The following is a 22,057-nucleotide window of genomic DNA, read 5'->3' as shown; positions in this document are numbered from 1 at the left end:
GAGGGCAAGCCAGTAAGCTTGTCTTTAACCCAACAACGTCCTTGTTGACAATCTTGCCTGTAAAAATCATGAAATAGATGACGTATAAGAAGAGTGTATATACAGTATTATATTACATGGCAAAAATTACTCATACCAGAGTTGGGTCAGTGTTGGTAAATGGTTAGTTAAATTTTTTTTCACTAGCTTTAGAGTTCCCTTATACAGTTAATGTACAGAAATTGGTTAATAAAAAACACATAAATTTTTCATAATTACCAACAAGTATATGGAATCACTGAAGTTCTTTATTGAAAAAATGTAAATCGTTTTTTCTCAAGCATAAATTGATAAGGTGATGTAGTTAAGATGGTTAGGTAAGGCTAGTAGATATGAAGGAATTGGTTGGTCAGGATTTTCATTCATTCATTGCCAGACGCCATGTATCCCAAACGGGGTGGCCAACGGCTTAGAGTTAATTGTTTTACAGGGAGGGGCACTAATCCTCCAACAACCCCACTTGACACGTAGGGAGAACGTTATGCCAACAGCATCTGGTGTTCCCAGGCCGTCACCCATCCAAGTACTAACCAGACCCAACGTTGCTTAACTTCGCTAATCGAACGGGAAGCAGTGTACTCAACGTGGTATGGCCGTGAAGGAATTTCTTGGTCAGGATGCTGCCTGAAATATTTACACGTTTCAATCAAGCACTTTGATTTGAGCATAGGTGTCTTGGTTTTAAAGCAAAATTTGTCAGTAAATGCAGATTATTTCATGAGATTTGAAAAAAAAAAGAAAAAAAAACAATTTGAGGCATCTTTCTATTCCAAGAGCTTACTTGTAAGTAGCTACATGTCTAAGGAAATGGCCTGTACCGTATCATGCATATACAAAATATGAAATAGTTAATTAGACAGAAGTGACAGCCATTGTAACGGAGGAGATGGGTGTAGAAAAGCTATGGAATGTTGATTATGATGGAATGCAATATTGGTTAAGACGGAAGGGTTATACAAAAGCATGAAAGGTACAGTTGCAATGACTGACAAAGTGGAAGTAATGAGATAAGTATTTTGTGAAGGAGCCACACATCAAGCTTATGACCAGTTTAGGAGAAAGCTAGGAAAACAGAACAGTACACTGTACCACCAGTCGAGCAGGGCAGTACTCCCAAGGTGGATGGAAAGGGAGATGACAGGGAGAGCTGGAGCTCCAGTTTCATCAGCCCTCGGGACTAGGTCCTGACCATCCTCCTTTGCAGAACTTTTTCAGTGTCACAGGAACACAGAGAGTAGGCCAGCATGCTCTCTAATACAAGTTTAACTTTCAACACCAAACTACATGCACAGTACACACTTAACTTCCTTTTCCAAAATTCAAAAAACAAAAAATGGCTTCACAACACATAGCCTCAGAATCCCAAAGGGCGGGGAGGACCATAAATGCCCACACCTTCTACCCTTCTCCTGGTGACGACTCGAGATGCCTGGAATCACTGTCTGACTCACTTCTTCATTTCTGCAACATCCGCAGCCTTTCCTCTAACTTTAATTCTGTTGAGCAACACCTCTCCCCCTATAAACCTCACCTTCTTTTCCTAACTGAGATTCAGCTGTCTGAGGCAACTGACAGCAAACCCTTTTCTGTATCCTCCTATATTCTCTATACTCATTTCAAGGCCAAAGATGGCTGTTGTGTATATATACACAACGACTTATCTTGCTCTCGTGTAACTGAACTCGATTCTTCTGAATTCTCTGCACCCTGCCTTCGGCTTTCCTGTCATTCTCTGACAAAATTTATCTGCATTGATTACTTATCCACTAATTCTACTGAGTATCAAAAATTCTTCGACTATCTTACTTCTACAATGGAACACATTCTATCCATTTCTCCTTTCTCTGAAATTTCCATTCTAGGAGATTTCAATGTTTACCACCAGCTTTGGCTCTCCTCTCCTTTCACTAATCCACCTGTTGAACAAGCCTACATCTTTTCTAACCTTAATGACCTAGAGCAGCTTTACAGCACCCTACCCCTATCCCTGACTGCCTTGGAGAGAGCTCCAACATACTTGACCTCTTTCTTACAACTAATCCTTCTGCTTACACTGTTAATGTTTTCTCTCCATTTGGCTCCTCCCATCACAACCTTATTACCTTAACCTGTCCTATCGCTCTGGTACGGCCTGTGGACCCTCCAAAGACACGTCATCTGTGGCACTTTGGAGCTGCGGATTGGGAGGACCTCAGGCAGTACTTCTTTGATTTCTCCTGGAATGATTATTGTTTCCATGGCAGGGAGCCATCTTGGTGTGCCTTGCGCATTACAGAGGTTATTCTTTCAGGCATGGAAGCATACATTCCTTTCTCATATCCTCTGACTAATGCAAGAAAGCCTTGGTTTAATCACGCTTGTTCTAATGCTGTCCGCAACAAGGAGAAGGCCAATAAAGCATACCGGAGCCAACCCACCCCTGAATCACATCTTTTTTACGTTTCAGCCTGGAATCATGCTGAGTCTGTTCTTCATTCTGCTAAAAATTTCATCCTTACTAAATGCTTTCAACTCTCAACCTCGAATTCTTCCAGCTCCTTCTGGCACCTTGCCATAAACCTTTCTAACATCTTTATCTCATCATCCTTCCCTCCACTTTTCTATTCTGATGGTTCTGTAGCTATTTCTTCTACTGATAAAGCAGATCTCTTTGCTCAGACTTTTTCCTCCAATTCCACCTTAGATGATTCCAGTGCTGTTCCTCCATCACTTCCCCCCTCTGACTTCCTCATGGCTGACATTAACCTGTCGCGTGCTGGCTATTACTAGCCCTATGGGTCACCCCAGTGCCGGCCATTTTTTGACGTTTTTTGGGGGGCTAAAATGATAGATTTTGATGTGGAAAGCAAATTTCACCATTAAAATGCTGACCAAGGCTCGGAAATTGGTTTGATTGAGTCCTGCATACTCGTGTACAGGTATAGCCACTCTCTCATGCTCTCCACGTACGTGAGAGAAAGTCGTTTTCTGTGCAAAGTATACTCAGGTATTTATGCTGGGAAGGTATAGCAATGTTCAGTACACTTTTCTGATTACTTATTACTTCAGCATCTATCACAATTTGCATGTGTTTCTCACAGTGAATGCACTATCTTACACTTACTTTAATACAGGTACAACCTGACTTCAGTACATACAGTCCTGGCACTTACAAGGAGGTATTTACAACTTGGCTTCACTATATAGTCCTTACACTTACAAGAAAATATTTACAACTTACATTTACGTGAAAATATTTAGCAAATACCATCACTATATATAGCACTCGGTGAGGCACACAGGCAGAGTGAGGCAGAGCGAACGTCATGGGTGGAGCGAGTGAGTCTATGGCCTTGACAGCCCAGGAGATGGTAGAGGAACAGTTACCATATGTGTCTGCCAATTTTTACCAGCGAATCTTGAAAAATGCGGTCAGTGAACTTCTTTATTTCAAACCATTTTAAAACGGCACTGGCACTGGCCGTGGAATTATGTCAGACCGTTATGAAACGGCACTGGCATGCGGCGGGTTAAAATTTCTTCAGCTGATGTATTTATTGCCTTCACTGGCCTCAATACTAACAAGGCATATGGGCCTGATGGAGTCCCTCCTGTTGTCCTCAAGAACTGTGCTTCTGTACTTACACCCTGCCTAGGTAAACTCTTTTGCCTTTGTCCATCAACTTGTACCTTTCCTTCTTGCTGGAAGTTTGCTCTCATTCAGCCAGTCCCAAAGAAGGGTGACCATTCCCAACCCTCTAACTGTTGTCCAGTTGCTTTAAGATCGTGTATCTCAAAAGTTTTTGAGTCAATTCTTAATAGAAAAACTTTAAAACATCTTTCCTATAACAACTTTCTTTCTGATATCAGTATCGGTTCCGTCAGGGACTCTCCGCTGGCGATCTTCTCACCTACCTTTCAGACTCCTGGTCATCCTCTTTTGAGACTTTGGCAAAGGCTTTGCCATTGCACTTGACAACTCAAAGGCTTTCGATTGAGTCTGGCATAAATCTTTAATTTCCAAACTGCCCTCTTACGGTTTCTACCCTTCCATCTGTGCCTTCATCTATAGCAGGGGTTCCCAACCTTTATTTACCCATTACCCCATTTTCCACACCTCCCTTCACTCATTACCCCTCATTGCTTATGTTTCCACAATTGCATTTTAGCTGCTTAACATTTTGATGCCTAGATTTTAGTTTGAATGTAGGACTTAATTAAAGGTTAGGCTAAAACCAAGAGAGTTATTGCAAGGAGTAATTTATTTTTATTATTAACACTGATACCAAATAAACATGACTTTAAACATTCATCTCTGAACTTTAGTATAGGTCTGAAAGTCTATCATAACTGGTATGATTTTTAGATTTTTTTTTTTTTTGTTACCTCCCCCATTACCCTTTACTAAAGACCAAATTACCCCACTTGGGGTAATTTACCCCAGGTTGGGAACCCCTGATCTATAGCTTCCTTTCTGGTCATTCTATAGCCGCTGTTGTAGATGGCCGTCGCTCTTCTCCTAGATCTATCAACAGTGGTGTTCCTCAGGGCTCTATCCTATCACCAACTTTCTTCTTTTTATTTATCAATGACCTTCTAGGCCGTGCATCTACCCCTATCTATTTATATGCTGATGACTCCACCCTTCACCTTTCCATTCGGTTCCCGCTACGTCCCTCTCAGCAGTTACTTCAACAAACAAGGGATGAGGCTATGGCACACCTAGTGTTTTACTTGGCTTGTATCTCTGAGTGGGGTAAAAATAATCTTGTTGTTTTTAATGCATCAAAGACTCAGTTCTTACACCTATCAACCCAACAAAATCTTCCACAGGTGTACCCACTAATGTTTGATAATAGCCTATTCAGCTTAATCCTGCATCATCTTTGAACATGCTTGGGGTTTCATTCACTTGAGACTTATCTTGGAAAGATCATATTGCATCTCTTGTAAAATATGCTTCCAAGAGGTTAGGTGTGCTAAGCTGACTCCGTTCCTTCTTTACCCCTGTACAATTGTTGACTCTAAACACGGGTTTTATCTGCCCCTGTTTAGAGTACAACTCTTGTGTGTGGGGAGGCTTCTCACATACAGCTCTTCTCCATAGGGTGGAGTCAAAGGCTTTTCGTCTTATTAACTCTCCTCCTCTTACTGGCTCCCTTCAACTTCTGTCTCTTCGCCACACTGTTGCATCTTTATCACTTTTCTATCGCTACTTCAATGTCAGTGCTCCTCTGAACTGTCTGCTTGCATTCCTCCACCTCTACGACGGGCGTGTCGCACCCGTCGAGCAGCAAACGCTCATCCCTTTTGTGTTCAACGCTCCAATGGAAGAGTTAACCGTTACTCCCAGTCCTTCATTTATGCAACAGGTCAGCTCTGGAACTGTCTCCCTCTGTCCATATTTCCTGCTAGCTATGATTTCTAGTCCTTCAAACGCAGTGTGTCAGGCATCTCGAAATGAACGGATCTTGAATTTAGCTCTCTCTTGTATTTTGTTTTTTTTCTTGGAGGTAACAGTTATTGCGGGCCCGTGGCCCTTGGTTCCTTCTTCCTAGCATAAAAAAAAAAAGTCAGAAAATGTATAAAACAGAAGTGGATGAAAGTACTATAGAGGTGAAATGATTTCTGGGAAAAGAGAAAAGCTTACCCAGCACACTGAGACGGAAAAGGATATACTGTACCATGTAACTTAGGAAGTCATTGAATACTGCTTGAAGGGAAAGATTATAAAAAATGTGAATGCCAGAGTATTATACGTTAATTACTGGGCTAAACTGGAAATTTACTAGTAATACCTGAAACAGGGAAGATGACAATAATGTAGGGAAAAAAACTATAGCGAGATAGAAACCGACTGAACAACTGTTACAGTACAGACATCTGATAACCTATATTTTCCAATATGTTCTGCCGATCACGACTGGATGATAGGTGTGGAAAGAAATTGCTGAAAAAGAATAAAGGAGTGTAACTGCATCCCTCTTGTGTTGCTGCTGAAATGAATGTCACAATTCAACCAGCCTTGTAAAGAAGTAAAATAGTCTCCGTGCGAAAAATAATACTCCAATAACTCCGTACTTACATCTTTCAGTATAAAGTTAGGAGCACGTCATATACTGTTGCATGAGTAGAGCTGCACGTAATGTGAATCAACTGCTGTATAATTCATGACGCGTGAGATGACTGGAAACATGGAAATCTATGAAGTATGCAATAATACATTCACTTTTCTCGTATACGGTAAATTCAAATCTGGATAATCTCAATAATCAATTCATGCAAATAACTGCAATAGGATAATAAATCATAATTCATTCTTAGCCTATACAGTGCACTGTATCATTCTTGTAAAAGCATCCTCTCTATGCGTTCTACCATCATTTGTTACTAATTCTTGCGCATATATATTTATTTCCTGCATAATAATATAACAGTTTAGAATGGGTTAGCAAAGTGTCTGGTTTATTAAACGGAAGAAACATTCAAAGTTCGCGCGCTGTTAGCGCCCATGCAGCGCATTCTCACCCAATCTAGCGACTGTTCTGGCATTCAAACGCCAGAACTAAGTTTCGCCAAGACTGACGGTCCAGATTTTTTTTATGGTAAGGATGACTGACGCTCAGGAACGTCTGACGACTGGACGTCGCCGTTGGACCACCTGAACTCTTGATTTTTATAGTACGGCCCCTTAGTCTTTAGACCATGAAACATCACATGTATCCATGTGAACACTTCTCATGTGTAATTTTTTTATGTGTCCGACTCTGGCCTTAGGCTTCACAGCCCGTTCCCAAGGCCCAGTAGTCCTCCTACGTCCATGTACCTTCACATGTCACCACTTCGGCGCTAACACCCACCGTCCATACTGAATACATGCTAGAGTTGTCTCATACTGGTGTATTCATATTAGCGGGGGTGCTTTATGTCATGTCGGAGGGTCGTCTGGTAGTTCAGTAAAGTCTGCTTTTCTGTGGACTGTACCTGCTGCAGAAATAAACCTAATGCACACATAGTCCGAGATTTAATTCTGATTTATATGTGATATATTTTGTTGCAGTGATTGGCTTGCTTTTTATAAAGTCAGCTATTCTTGCCAATGGGTTAATGTTAGTGTCAATCTGCAGTACTCTGTGTATAAATCTGTAGCATGGCGCACTTCTTTCTCAACATAGATTGTACATATGAAATGGTTCTTCATTATCAGTTATCCCAAGCTTTGACTCCTAGAATCATTTCCTGTTTCTGGCTATCATAAATTGTACTAGAGGCATTCCAGATTCCATATGACAGGTTAATACTTGAACTGTTTCTCACTCCATATAGGCATTTCACTAATTTATTGAAATGTCTTATATCTTTATAATTATATGATAAACGTGCCTCAGTACAGCTTTTTATGCAAGAGAGAAGGAATCAAAGGCCAGAAGTCGGCAAGATTGTTCCTTCCAGGAAAAAAAAAAAAAAATAACAGAGACCCAAATTCAAGATCCGTTCATTTCGAGATATCTGGACACACCGCCTATGAATGACTGGAGGTCATGTGCAGATGGAAATACAGACAGAAGAAGACATTTCCGGATTTGCCCCGCTCTGTACATAAGGACTGGGAGTAATGGTTAACTCTTGCATTAGAGAGTTGGACAGAAAAGGAATAAGTCTTTGCTAGAAGAGTAACACACGCCTGACGTAGTGGTGGAGGGATGCAAGCAGACAGTTCAGGGGAGTAGTGACCACTGAACTAGAGACAGAAGAGAGATAAAGATGCAACAACATGGTGAAGAGACAGAGTTTAAAGGAAGCCAGTAAGAGGAGGAGAGTTAATCACACAAAAAGCCTTTGACTCGACCTTTTTAACCCTTACACAGCGGGCATGTTTACCAATGTTTTGCGTGTCCCGCGGGGTTATTCTGGCTCCGACAGGCTCTCAAAAAATATTTGCCAAAAATCAGTTTTTAGTCCTAGAATATTAAAATTAAATATGCTTATGGCACATACATTCAACTTTCTCCTGGGATGTTTGTTGAGCCTTCGTCGATTACCGTAGGACTTGTGGGGACCTCTGAAGTTGGGTAATGAAGTCTCCACTTTACACTTCCCGACAACCCGTAATATGATTACCACAGCCAGATATTAACACTATAAACACTACTCTATGATTATCAAGTAGTTTGGGATCCATACTCCAAAAAAAAAAAACACTGTGAAAGCAATGAAAATTACGAGCGCGTATGACCTTCCCACATTTGCTCTAGTTCGCTCTTGGTACTCTGTCATTTATTATTCATAAAACCCCTCACACTTTATATTTCTATTACTATATAACACTTATATATATCTGGAGTCTTTATCCACAAGTTTCCTTCAGTAGTATTAGTTTATTGTCACTGAAATCATTCAATTTTTCATTCAGTAAAGTACGTAGAGAGCCACGGATTCACTTTCACTGTTATAACATCATGTATTTGTACTCATATTCTTATATTACTAATTACTTACATTACTATTTACATTTTCTATTGTATTTTCAATATTTACCCTTCTATTTTACTTACACTATGTTATTCACTGTCACTTTCAGTAAGATAAAACTATAATACACTGTTCAATCATATGTACTGAACATCCATTGCTTTCACTTGCTCTTTACACATTATTTACACATTATTTACACATTATTTTCACATTACTTTCCTTTCCCACTTGCACTTTTAGAACTGCTTCTGGCTGTGGTAATCAAAGAAGCAGGTAACACAGAGGGGAACCTGGCACTCAGCACACTGCCAAGAGGTGCGTTTGTGCTCAGGTGTGCGTCTGGTGGTATGTGCACACACCTGGCACCTGCGGATCGCAGCTTTCCTCTTGCCTGTGGCAGGCAATTGCACCAGTCTGTGCCGATCCATGTACGCCCTCTGCTCAACTCTGTCAGGAAGTGTTACTGGATGGCGCCTTGGAGCTGCTGCTGTCACCCTACCATATCTTTCCAGCAGCTGCTGAACACAAGTCTTGGCGAACAACCTCAGGGAGAAGGACTTGGGTGGCTTGACCTTCATCTTGTACAGGATGAAGGCGTTCAGCATCGTCATGTCTATGAGATGCAGAAAAACTTTCCTGTACCTGAGGCAGTCGATCTCACCAATCATCATGTTAGGCTTGTCCACCAGCCGCATGTTGATATTGTAGTCTAACACAGCATCAGGTTTCATCACAGGTTCGCCTGTCCTATGGTCGACCTTCCCACTGTCTGTCATTTCCCCCTTATGTACGGTGGTGAGCATGTGCACGACACTCTTGTCATGCCACCGTATTGCCAGCATCTTCTCAGACTTGCGTAGGTGCACATCTCCTCGCTGCGAGGTTCCTGCCTCTGGGAATTTAGGGAAGTGGGCACGATTACTTCTGACAAGTGCGTCAAGAGGAGTTAATGCCGTGCTCTGAAAGGTATTTCGTAAGTTTCGGTGCTGTATAATAGTTGTCTGTATACAGCACATGATTCCCACCAAAATACTTTTCAAGGAGCACTTTCACTACACAGCCTGATAAGCCAAGGGGGTGTGTTTTATCCAGATCGACAGTGCTGGCTGAATAAATGACGAAGTCAAGGATGTACCCCGTCTTACAGTCGCACAGTACAAAGAACTTGATTCCAAAGCGATGGTGTTTGCTTGAAATGTACTGCACAAACCGAAGACGTCCTCTGAACAAAACCAAGGATTCGTCAATGACAACCTTCTGAAAGAGGTGGAAGAATGACATAAACTTATCCTTCATTCTGCTCAGAATCTCCCGGATCTTCCAGAGTGAGTCGGTTTGGGAAGGTACATCGTTGTCGGCAAAGTGCAGGTTTCCCATGATGTTTCGGAAGCTATCTCTGGCCATGTACTTATTGAAGGTGGGTGAGGGTAGTAAGGGGTCCATGGACCAGTATTCTTCCAACTCATGCTTCTTTGAGTGTGGCATGAGAAGCATGAGGGCGAAGAACACATACAGCTCCTGCACTCCCAGCATGGACCACTGTTGCATCTTGGCTGCACCTGTACCACTTGCAGCACGTTGTGATTCATACTTGTTGGTCTCATCACATATGTGCTGCATGACTTCGTCATCTAGGAAGGCCAAAAAGAAGTTCACACACTCAGCATCATCGTCAAGAGTGAAGGCAGGCTGTACTCCTGAGGAACTCTCATCAAAATCTAAATGTTCTGGGACAAAATCGGACCCTTCCATCCACGCGAAGGCGTCCAGGATTCCCTGTCGTGGCGGTGTAGGGTGGGTGAGGGTGGTGGGTGGCTGTGAAGGAGATTTACCACATTCAAGGTCACTCGCACTGACCCTGGGTTGAAATACAGCACTAGCAGCCCTTACCCTAGTAGCAACTCTACTTTTACGGGTCAGGGATTTACCTCTTCCTCTACAGCCTGCCTTCACTGTTGATGCTGGTGGTGACTCTGACAACGAAGACTCCGGAGATAATTCAGCAGAAGAAGAGGAAGAAATGAGTGAAGTGGGGCTTGGGGAACGGGGAGGTGAATCAACTCGGGACTCATGGCGGGCTGGGTCACGCGGGGCCATTGTTCCGGGGCTAACACGCCGCCTTTTCACTCCCTTCCCAAATTCCTTCCCTTGCTGCGCTAACGGCTCCTTTCCCTTGGAGCTAGGGATAACTTTGGACACTGAAGCACTCGTACTAGTACTTTCTGGCACGATTTCCTCACCCGGCTCATCACACGAATCCCCTGAAGGGTCAAAATCACTATCCATCATCACCATTGACAATTCCGCTAGTTCACGTTCCACTGCAGAGTCACTTAGTCCTTTCCTGCTTCCCTCACTAGTTTTTCTGGGTGTAGAGGTCACGGGGCCCTTTGCAATGGGCGCAGAAGCAGCAGAAATGGCGGGGCGTGAGTGCAACATGTTTTAACCACAGCGGAGGACAAGGAACTAAATGCCGCGGCTTATCTGAGAAGGCAAGGGTTGACAGTGACAATGAGGATGACAGCTGCTAACTTACATGCTAATAAGTTATTGGTAGAAAATCTCGGCAATACATAAAGAAATAGGTAGTTCCAGGTGAATGTAATTGTCAGTTAGGCTTCTCCCTTCCTTTCTGATATATATTTTTATTACAGAAATAGATTACAAGGCATAATTCAAAGGGGAAATTACCGTGGTAATGTAGCGAATGAATGCATGTGAGGTGTTGTCAGGTGATAATTAGCCAATTCCTGGTGTATACCACTATCACTTACCTTATTTTTTTTTTATATATATATTATTTTGTATAAGTATAGGGCATAGGGCTTATTTCAATGGATGAAATCTGTGGAAAAATCCGGGGGAGATTTGCTTAGCGCAGCGCGGCCGAGGAGGTGAGAGGACAGGGTAATGGAGGGGAGATAGGGAGGGGAGTCAGGAAGGGGGGAAAATCGCTAAAATGTCAACAATGGATGGGAGTACAGATGAGATTTGGAGTGCTGACTAGTGTTGGACATTGGCAGTACTGATAGATGATACAAGCCACCACTTGAAAGCCCGGGATAATTCAAAATAACACAGAATCACAAAAGTGACGCCCCGTGGTATGATCCATTGCGCCTGAGCGTCACAAAAGTGACGCCCCGCGGTTAAGGGGTTAAGAAGAGCTGTATGTAGGGAGCCTCCCCATACATGAAAGTTGTACTCTACGCAGGAGCGAATAAAACCATTGAATAAAGTCAACAACTGTGCAGGGGTAGAGAAGGTGCGGAGTCGAATTAGCACACCTATCCTCTTGGAAGCATACATAAGAGAGCTAATTTTGTCTTTTGAAGATAAATCGCGAGAATAAAACCCGAAGTATGTTGAAAGATGGTCCAGAATTAAGCTGGATATTGTTAAAATTTCGAGGATATTATATACTCCTCCAGAAGATTTTAATGGGTCCAAAGATGTAAGAACTAAATTTCTGTCGCATTAAACAACAGGATTACTTTTATGCCAATCAGAGATATGAGCCAAGTCAGACACTAGGTGTGCCAGAGCCTCATCCATTGTTTGTTGAAGCAATTGCAGAGATGGATGCTGCAAGAAGTGAAACGAAAGGTGAAGGATGGAGTCATCAGCGTATGAGTGGATAGCGTTACCCGTATAGCTCAGAAGGTCATTGCTAAATAGAAGGGAGAGAGTTGGAGATAGGACAGAACCATAATGAACACCACTACTGTTAGTTCCATAAAAACGTTGGCCATCAACAACAGCACCTATAGAACGACCAGAAAGGAAGCTAGAGATAATGGCACAGATAGAAGAATAGAAACCGTAAGCCAGCTGTTTGGAAATTAAAGATTTATGCCAGACTCGATCAAACGCCTTTGAGATGTCGAGTCCGGTGGCAAAGCTTTCATCAAAGTCCCGAAGGAGGATGACATGGGGTTTGAGAGGTAGTTGAGAAAATCACCAGTCGTGCATCCCCGGTGGAACACACACCAATGTTTGTAAAGAAGAGTGTAATAGGAAAGGTGTTTTTCTTTCTTTTTTTTTTTTTTTTAACTGATTTAAAAAATTTTGAAACACAGGATGTTAAATCTATTGGGTGATTGTTAAAGGGCTGAGAGCAGTTATCCTTCTTTGTGACAGGCTGAATGACAGCAAAATTCCAGTAAGAAGGAAAGGAACATGTTGGCAGACAAAGATGAAAGAGTTTACCTAGGCAGGGAGTAAGCACAGAAGCACAGTTCTTGATTACATCAGGAGGGACCCCATCAGGCCATATGCCTTGGTAGTACTCAGGCCAGTGATGGCAGAAAATATATCAACTGAACAAATTTACCGTCAGTAAAGAGGAAGTGAGAGGGGGTAAGTGATGGAGGAACAGGACTGAAAATCTTGTAGGGTGGAATTGAGGAGAAAGTCTGTGCCGAGTTATATTTTATCAGTAGAATAAACAGCTACAGAGCCATCTGAGTAGAAAATAGGAAGGAAGGATGATGAGATAAAGTTGTTAGAAAGTTTTTTTTTTTTTTTGCAAGTTCAATGCATTTTGAAAGAATGACTTTTTTCTCCAGAGCGAAGAACAGATTAGAATTATTGTGGACATTTATATAAAATAGATGTGATTAAGGGGTGAGTTGTATCTAGTACCTCTTGTAGACCCTATCCTTATTGTGGACGCCATTAGAACAAGCGTGTTTAACGCTTGAACACTAACATCTCTTCCACTGTTTAGTAACACTAACACCAGGTATATTATACTCGAAATCCGGGAGAAAAAATATTTCTGAATAAAATGTGTTAAAAGCAAAAAAAAAAAAAAAAAAAAAGTTTCATAGCAACTTCATATCTTGTACTAACATTTTCCTAAAAAAAAAAAAAAAATGAAAGAAAAAGGAAGGAAGGTTTTGAAGGGAGTACTTAAATGAAACATCAAAACTGGTAGAAAAAAAAATTGACACATTGTTAGAAAAAAAATAAGGAAAAACTACTAAAGGTAGAATGTTCCCTTTTGGTTCACATATGCCCGGGTCATGTAATCCTTGTCTGTGGGTGGCACTGCCTCTCAGCGTCAATGAAAATTATAGAGGCAATAGACTAAAGAGTCCCTTTTCTAGAGTGGCAAAAACATAGTTTTTATTTCCAATAAGTTTTTTCCTTATCAATGCCCCAGTAACTGAAATGTGTTATGTATTAGCGAGATAAGGGTTCTAGGCAAAATCCAGGTCCATAACAGAGGACTTAAACCAAAAAAATGGCACCGGAAGGTGGGAGGAAACCCTTTTTCTTTGCAACATGGTTCACCCAGTAAATGGTTAGGTTGTATTATTATTATTATTATTATTATTATTATCATTACTAGCTAAAAGGCCATTATCGGCGGCCTGTCTGCTCGATGTCAAAAGACCAGAAATGAGTTATAACTTGGGAACCGGTGGCTCGATTGTCCTGGAAATTGGTTTATTCTTCAAGTCAGAGCATTTTAACGGTAACTGGCTGTAACAAAAATTTCGCTGCATGCACTGGTTTTTGCTGTTCCGATAACTTCAATGTCCACATAGAAAGTGATCTGCCTAAAGGTCGCCTTCGGCAGCCTTCGCTTGATGTTAAAAGTCCAAAAATGAGTCATAACTCAGGAACTGGTGGTCCAATTGGACTGAAAATAGTTTTATTCTTCAAATTAGAGCATGTTAGTGCTACCTTTCTCTAACAAAAATTGGGCTACAATGCACCATTTTTGCTGTGTTACGCTAACAAGTGGACAAACTAACAAAAATTCAGATCTCACATCATTATAATACAGATTATTATTACTATTATTATACTAAATAAGGATTGCAGGCACATTCCAAGACCATTTCAACTTACCTAGGCATTAACCCGTGGACCGCAACATGCTTCATTTCAGGGTGTCTTGGAAATCATTTCAGGGTGTCTTGGAAAGCTGCAACATCCCTCTTATGAGCTAGATTTGCAACAACACACTACAAAAGTTCTAGAAGGATCATTGCAACATAAAATTTATGGGGTATTAGGGTAACTGGCAGCTCTCATTCCCACCCGTCATCTTGAGCCCAGTTGCTAAGTTGCACCAGCAACAATGACCCAAAAGTACGCACTTCATAATGCATTTCCCGCAATATTATCACCCCAGGAAAGGCAGTCGTGGGTCAAAATTGTTTAGGATAACGTAAAATCTAATGTAAGGTCAATATGAAGTAATGGAACAAATGTAGGGTGCTTAGTAATGGGTGCGAAAGTAGTCCCATAAGCTCATATTGCAGCATGTGGAGCAAGCTGGCAACCCACCTGTTGAATGGGGATCCTGGTGTTAGCCTGTCGACAGCCTGCCTCTTCTTCTCAAGTTCACATTACACCTTCTCTGTCTCTGTCTGTCTGTCTGTCTGTCTCTTAGCGTATTTTTCATGTTCCTGCCAGAAATGCAATTTCTGATAATTATTTTTCCAAAACTACGCGGATTAAAAAAAAAAAAAAAATCATGGGTTGCTGCACGATGCAATTTCCTAGTCACTGATATACATTACACAGAAATCTGTAAGAGTGACCATAATTGCCATCTTGCCGTACCACAGGGGATGTTTGCACGACCTCTAGCCACAGCCCACGGTTTAAGGCGGTCAGTACAGGCTGAGTAATAGTGCTGAGGGCACGCTGCTTTTCCGCACATGTGACACCTGTGTAGTGTTTTGCCGTCTGACCCTGGAGGGCAATCTTTCCATCTCAACAAGCTAATTATGTTCTGTAATGCCACTGATTCTGCACTGCTTGTAGTAGTGCCAGGGGTAGAAGGCTTTAAAATTCAACTACTTCAGACTTGCCAGTGTATCTTATGCTTGGCTGTGTATGCAGTGATATAAAGAGCAAGGCGTTCTTCTTTTTTAAATGTGCGTTATGGATGCAGGATACGCTCATTTTCTTGGTGAAAATCAAAGTACTGGAGCCTGGCGCCGATTTGGCATCTGCCACCGCCTTTGGTATCTCTTTTATTGCCCTTCACCATCCCCATGAGAGTCTTGTCGCAGTTCTTCAGCAGGTCAGGCAATTGGGGCACTGAACTGAACCATTTCAAATTCATAATCTATTTCCAGGCCACTGTCATAGATTTTTTTCTTCCACATCATCATCATCATCTTCATCACGGCTTTCTTTGTTCATAATCTCTTCAATTTCTTTCTGAGACAGCAATTTCACTCTTTTCTTTGATATTTTTATTGTTGTTTTTTACTGTAAGTTAGCAGACCCAGTCTAAAATTAATATTCACTACCTAAAAGATGCATAAGAGATTAGAGCACATATAATTAATAGACAGACACAAATGTTGGGTGATTTCCACTGGAAAAAAACATATCCATTATCACTGGTGCTGCGTGGAATTTATCCAACAACAGGGGTCTGTGGAAAAAAAAAAAAAAAAAAAAAAACAGGACAGTAGCTGCATGCCACACTTTGCCTCTACATTGTCTGGGGATTGAATGAAGCTACCCAGGAAGCCATACCTCTGCCTAGCCTGTGTGACAGCGAAATGTCACCCAGCATGGGCGAAAATCTCCCGTCATTAGCATTCTTGAGTAAATCAAGTTTCATTTCTTCTTTAGGATTAGTCAAAGGATAAGAAAAAGAAATGTATGCTTCCATGCCTGAGAAAATAACCTCCGTCATGCGCAAAACACACTCAAATAGCTTTCGGCCATGAAAGAAATAATCATTCTAGGGAAAATCAAAGAAGTACTGCCCGAGGGCCTCCCAATCAGCAGCTCCAAAGTGCCGCAACTAGTTGGGTGGATGTTACAGCTGCACTGAATACTTTTCACTTAAAACAGTATGGCATATTTGTATTACCAGAATAAAACACGACATATTTATTTATTACAGTTTCCCCTGATGTGTCATGCAGCCTCATCACACCATCCATTTTCCCTCTATCGGTAAACCAAGCACCCCCAATTCGCTTTATTTTCATTTAGTTTCTTTCCAAACTCATTTGCAATACATCAACTCACACCTTTTTTTATACGCATCTCTCGGGATTCAGCAATGATGTCAGTTTCACCTAACAGTAGCAGCACATGGATATCCAGCTCAATCCTGCATCATACTTGAACATGCTTGGGGTTTCATTCACTCGGAACTTATCTTGGGAAGAACATATTGCATCTCTTGTAAAATCTACTTCCAAGAGTTTAGGTGTGCTAAGCTGACTCCGTACCTTCTTTACCCCTGCACAGTTGTTGACTTTATGCACGGGTTTTATTCGCCCCTGTGTATAGTACAACTCTCATGTGTGGGGAGGCTCCCCACATACAGCTCTTCTCCATAGGGTGGAGTCAAAAGCTTTTCGTCTCATCAACTCCCCCTCTTACTGGCTCCCTTCAACCTCTGTCTCTTTGCTGCGCTGTTGCATCTTTATCTCTTTTCTTTTGGGGGGAGGCGGTAGCTCAGTCTTTAGAGAGGTGGTCTGCGGTCCTACCAGACCCAGATTCAAATCCTTGCTGGGGCAGGGAACAGATAGATTTGAATGTAATAAAAACAGACGTTACTGCTCTACCAGAAGACCCGCCGACATGTCGTAAAAATACCCCCGCCAATACCAATACACCATTCCTGTATGAGACAGCCCTAGCATGTATTCAATATGGACGGTGGGTGTTAGCGCCGAAGTGGTGACATGTAGAGGTGTATAGTATGAAAGAGGAGTACTGGGCCTTGGAAGCAGGCTGTGAATCCTATGCCCAGAGTCGGACACATAAGAAAAAAAAATCTGTGGTCACTGCTCCTCTGAACTGTCTGCCTGCATCCCTCCACCTCTACGGCGGGTGCATAGAGCACCCGTCTAGCAACAAACCTTCATCTCTTTTCTGTCCAACTGACTAATTCAAGAGGTATCCGTTACTCCCAGTCCTTCATTTATGCAACAGATCAACTTTGGACCTGTCTCCCTCTGTCTGTATTTCCTACTTCCTATGATCTCCAGTCTTTCAAACGCAGTGTGTCCAAGCATCTCGAAATGAACGGATCTTGAATTTGGCTCTCTTTTGCGTTGTTTTTGTTTTTTTCTCACAAGGAACGGTTTGCGAGCCTCTGGCCTTTGGTTCCCTCTTTCTTACATTAAAAAAAACATGGAAAACCATCTGATATATATAATTGCTTGTTTTAGCAACACTCCTTTACACCAATACCGCTATAAATATATTACTACTTGCACACTCTCTCCAACCTAACACACCACACCTTACCATTCCACCAACTCCCTCCACCTTCCAGTACAATCCATCCTTTGACCAACTTTCTCCATTCTACCACCATTTTTCTTCGTCCTTCCACCAACACTCACAACCTTTCCAGTAACATCCCCACCAATGCACCGACACCTTCCACGCCTTCACCAACAGTCTTCATCTTTCCAACAACATTCAACCACTTGACCAACACACATCCATTCCTCAGCACTCTTCACCCTTCCTTCAATGTTTTTCGTTTCTCATTCAACACTCCTGAAATATCCCCAATTCTCCTCAACCTCTTTTTACCTCTTCAGCAATTTCCATCCCTTCTCTCCACCTCTTCTTCACAACTTTCCACCACCAATTAATGTCAGCCGCACCCTACTAGCCCACCTTCTACTCCTTGGTGACCTCACCCTTTTAATTTTTCTCTGTTGCCTGCGGCCTGGTTCTACAGTTACAGTTTACCCTTTAACTCTAATGAAACATTTTTGTAATTCACTCTTGATATCTCCACACAGTTTTATAATGCTTAGGATAAATCTTTATCAAGGTAAATAAAATTATCATGTGATGGGATAATTAAAATGAAAAAAAGTCATTGGACAGAATAAGTGAAGATCTGTCTCTGAGGCACTGAGCCGTTCAATTTTAAATGTTCTTAAGCAGTTATTCTGGAATACAATTGTTCAAGGCGGCTAAGTTGATTATTATCAAAATTTTAGTCGTTATGTTCATTTCAGTGAATACTGCACTTTGACAGTGAAGTGTTTGCTGGCAGCACAAGTTAAAATGACAGTATAAACAAAAGACCTTTAGCACACGAGCAAGAAATTTTAAAAATGTAACCCCTGGTTTTGCCCTCCTTCTCCTTACATAGACAAGTTTAAAATGGTTTTGGCTGCGCGGTCCTTGTTATGTGCCTTACATCCTCGAATCTTATCAGTTAGACACAGATACCAATACACCATACTGAGTACTTATTAGGGTATCACATTCAGGACTACTGTCATCGTGTTATGACATGCTAATGGTGTAATGTGGAATTAGGAAATACTGTTTTTACAAAATTCTAATAATTACCCCGTTGCCCGCCCGAGCATAGGATCAAACTTGCATCTTCACGAATACCAGACCCCTTTTCTAACCATTTGATTAACACTTTTCCCTCTTGTGTGTGTGACTACTCTCACTTTCATTGTGTTACATTATTTTTAGATGTGGAAGCTTCTGTAAGAGCGACTGTTCGTCTGCTTTACCTTAGGGATTTTTTTTATACGAGATGTTTCATTACTGTAGGCTCCATTAAATCTCCATATAAGCGCCCTGAAGACCCCTTTCCACTCCCATAGAATTTAGAACCATCAGCAGATCCCTACAATATGATCCGAAAGCCCCCCAAAAGTACTTTTGTACTTGTTCTGAATGAAACAACTTGCCCGATGTTGAGGATTAAGTTTGCACTGGTAGCTTTTGAAGTCACACAAGTGTTGTTACAAAACGAATTAAACCAAAGTATCTTGGCATTAATAAATTGTTAAGAAAGAGGAATTTATGATCCCATGACCGACAGAATGACTTTCACAATGTGGGAAACCCCATTGAGATGGCTCTCGGCTATTAAAGCAAAAATTATTCCAGGGAAAATCAAGGGACTGTTATTTTCGAGGAGCTACAATGTCAAGCAACGTTTCTTGGTAGGATCCGCAGTCCTTACTGAAGCGAAAGAAAAGGTTGCTCAGATAACACTGTGACAGGAAGAGGCAATTGCAAAGAAAAGATTGAGAGAGTAAGGAGTAGGATTAATAGTAAGGAAAAAATCAAATACAGCATAAGTGGGCACCGCAAGCGAAAATTCAGATCTGCAACGCAAATCCTCAAACTAAAAAAAAATGTCTGCTGCAACCACAAACCCGCAAAATTCTTGAATTTTGCAGTTCCGCAAATGCAAAAACGCAAATACAAATCATTTATATCCCTTTCAGTACCACGGCATTAGCTTCATTTTATTTTGGATACCATTAGAGGATTATATTAAGTTTAGGATGATATTTTTCATAATCAAGGGGTTAAAAATCATCTCTAGTGACTCATCCACTACAGTTATATCTTTATTTACTCTATTCTGACTTGCAATAGGTGACTATGAAGTTTGGAATTGTCTAAAGTAATGAATGGAATATATAAACTTACAGTTTTAATGAAAGTAAACTATATATTTCAGTTATTATTATTAGTCTATAAGACTGTTTTTACTACAAAATGAGGGTAAATCCATCACTACTGTGTATAACTGAATTAAATAACCACACTTCACACTCACCTTTCACAAGTTGACACACCTGTCCACCTCTATTCCTCGGCTCTAACCTCCTCAGTCCTCACCCCTTAGTCGCAGTCAGACTCCTCCAACAACTGAGACAACTCCAACATACAGTATATCTGCCTACCTCTCTGTCCATCTATCTATCTATCTATCTATCTATCTATATTGATACCGCATGGAGAAAAGTTGTTCTTCAAAATAATTGTGTTCAGTTTCATTTCGTGTGTTTCTTGTTTAATCTGTTATTTATGTAAATAATGATTTTCGTTGAGACTGAAATACTGGCACTGTCAATGCTGTAAGTCTGACAACTTGAAATTTAGACTAAAGGTCATATTCTAGGTGGACTAGAGGCTTTGCAGCACATCTTTACACTTTTCATCTTGTTACTGGCTTGTATCCAAACAAGTCTTTCTGGTATCTATGTTATTTACATCAGTAGGATACATTATAAAGCCTATGAATCCGGAAAATAAATTGATCGTGAACTAGGCTTTTTATTCTTCTTTATTTATTGGGGGAAAACATCTTTCCTGGCTTTATCCTTAGATTCTTTTTTCTTATCCTTCCCCTAGTAAGCACAAACAAGGCTTATACCCATTATCATTATTTCCTGAGAGGTTCGTGTGAAGCCAGTGAATATAAAGAGATGAATCAGATCTTCAGCCGTCATTCTCTCTCTCTCTCTCTCTCTCTCTCTCTCTCTCTCTCTCTCGAAGGAATCGTAAACTATTGTATAAAATGTACAATATTGATATATGCTATTGTACATAGTACTGAAGGTGAATTTGTCGTACACATACAAAATTCATTGTACATATGGTAACAGTGAGGGAGAGGCAGGCAGCGCTGGCGAGCCGGCGACTCACCAAGATGTCGCCTGCCGGGTTAGGCCACGTAGATGTTCGCGGGCAGATTTGCGTTTGCAGAAGTGCTTCCACAAGCGCAAAACCGCGAATTTGCGTAGAATTTGTCGCAAAAAGCTGCAAACGAAATCACAATTCTACAATTGCGGAATTTGCAGTTTGCGAAAGTGATTGAGGAATTGCCCAGCTCTGAAATACAGTATGGCAGAGCTTTAACAAAGATGATTGGGGATATGGGTATACGAAATGTTCGAGATTATTAACGATGAAAAAATACAGGTTTGTTCACAAAGTAGCTCAATGAACAAAAATTACGATCAAAGTTATTCAAGAACATGAAATTTACTCATCGAAATGAAATTGCCGAGAAAAAAAGGCATAAGACAATAGTGCAAATGTAATTAGTCATTGACTAACAGTACAGCCGTACCCAAAGTGAAAGGAATTTCCAAAAACTCATGATCGGGGAGAATGAAAGAAATGATGTCATAAAAAGTTGATACCAGAGAGACATAAGCAAAAGTTAGCTCCGCGGGAAGATATTATGCTTGACACTTTCCTAACCCCACTAAAATATGGCCCAATGTGTTCATACATACATACTGGTACACACACACACACACACACACACACACACACACACACTATGCATCTATAGTATATATATATATATATATATATATATATATATATATATATATATATATATATATATATATATATATATATATATATATATATATATATATATATATATATTGTTACGGAACAGAGAAAGATAATGTACACTTTAAGTGAGACTACCAAAAATCGCTACTGTCCCGTAAAGTTCCAGGTTCAAAACAAAAGAGTTAGGCAAAATTACAAGTTAAAGTTTAATGCTCAAACTAACAACAAAACATTCAGGACTCATAAGGATAATGTAATGGCAAAAAACAGGTCAAATATATGGTTAACTGCAACAGCCTCTATTAACACGAAATTAGCAAGAGTAAATTTATCTAAGTCAGCCCTGATAAAATGAAAATACACCGGGCACTGCTCAGTTAATGCAAGATAAATTATTACAGATACAAACTATTTTTAACAATTGACTGATGTAAAGAACCTTTACATAAATTACAAAAATTTTACT

At 40.9% G+C, this 22,057-nt stretch overlaps 1 pseudogene; it reads right to left on the bottom strand.

Annotated features, from left to right (window-relative positions):
- Window positions 1–521: 521 nt before the first annotated feature.
- On the bottom strand, window positions 522–640 carry LOC145414493 (5S ribosomal RNA; annotated as a pseudogene).
- Window positions 641–22,057: the final 21,417 nt, after the last annotated feature.

The sequence above is a fragment of the Coenobita brevimanus genome, chromosome 99, assembly GCF_032717465.1.
Source record: "Coenobita brevimanus isolate Jiangsu-jjx chromosome 99, ASM3271746v2, whole genome shotgun sequence".
NCBI classification, from domain to species: Eukaryota; Metazoa; Arthropoda; class Malacostraca; order Decapoda; family Coenobitidae; genus Coenobita; species Coenobita brevimanus.
Note: the sequence above shows the minus strand (reverse complement) of the source record. Positions and strands in the feature narration are given on the sequence as shown.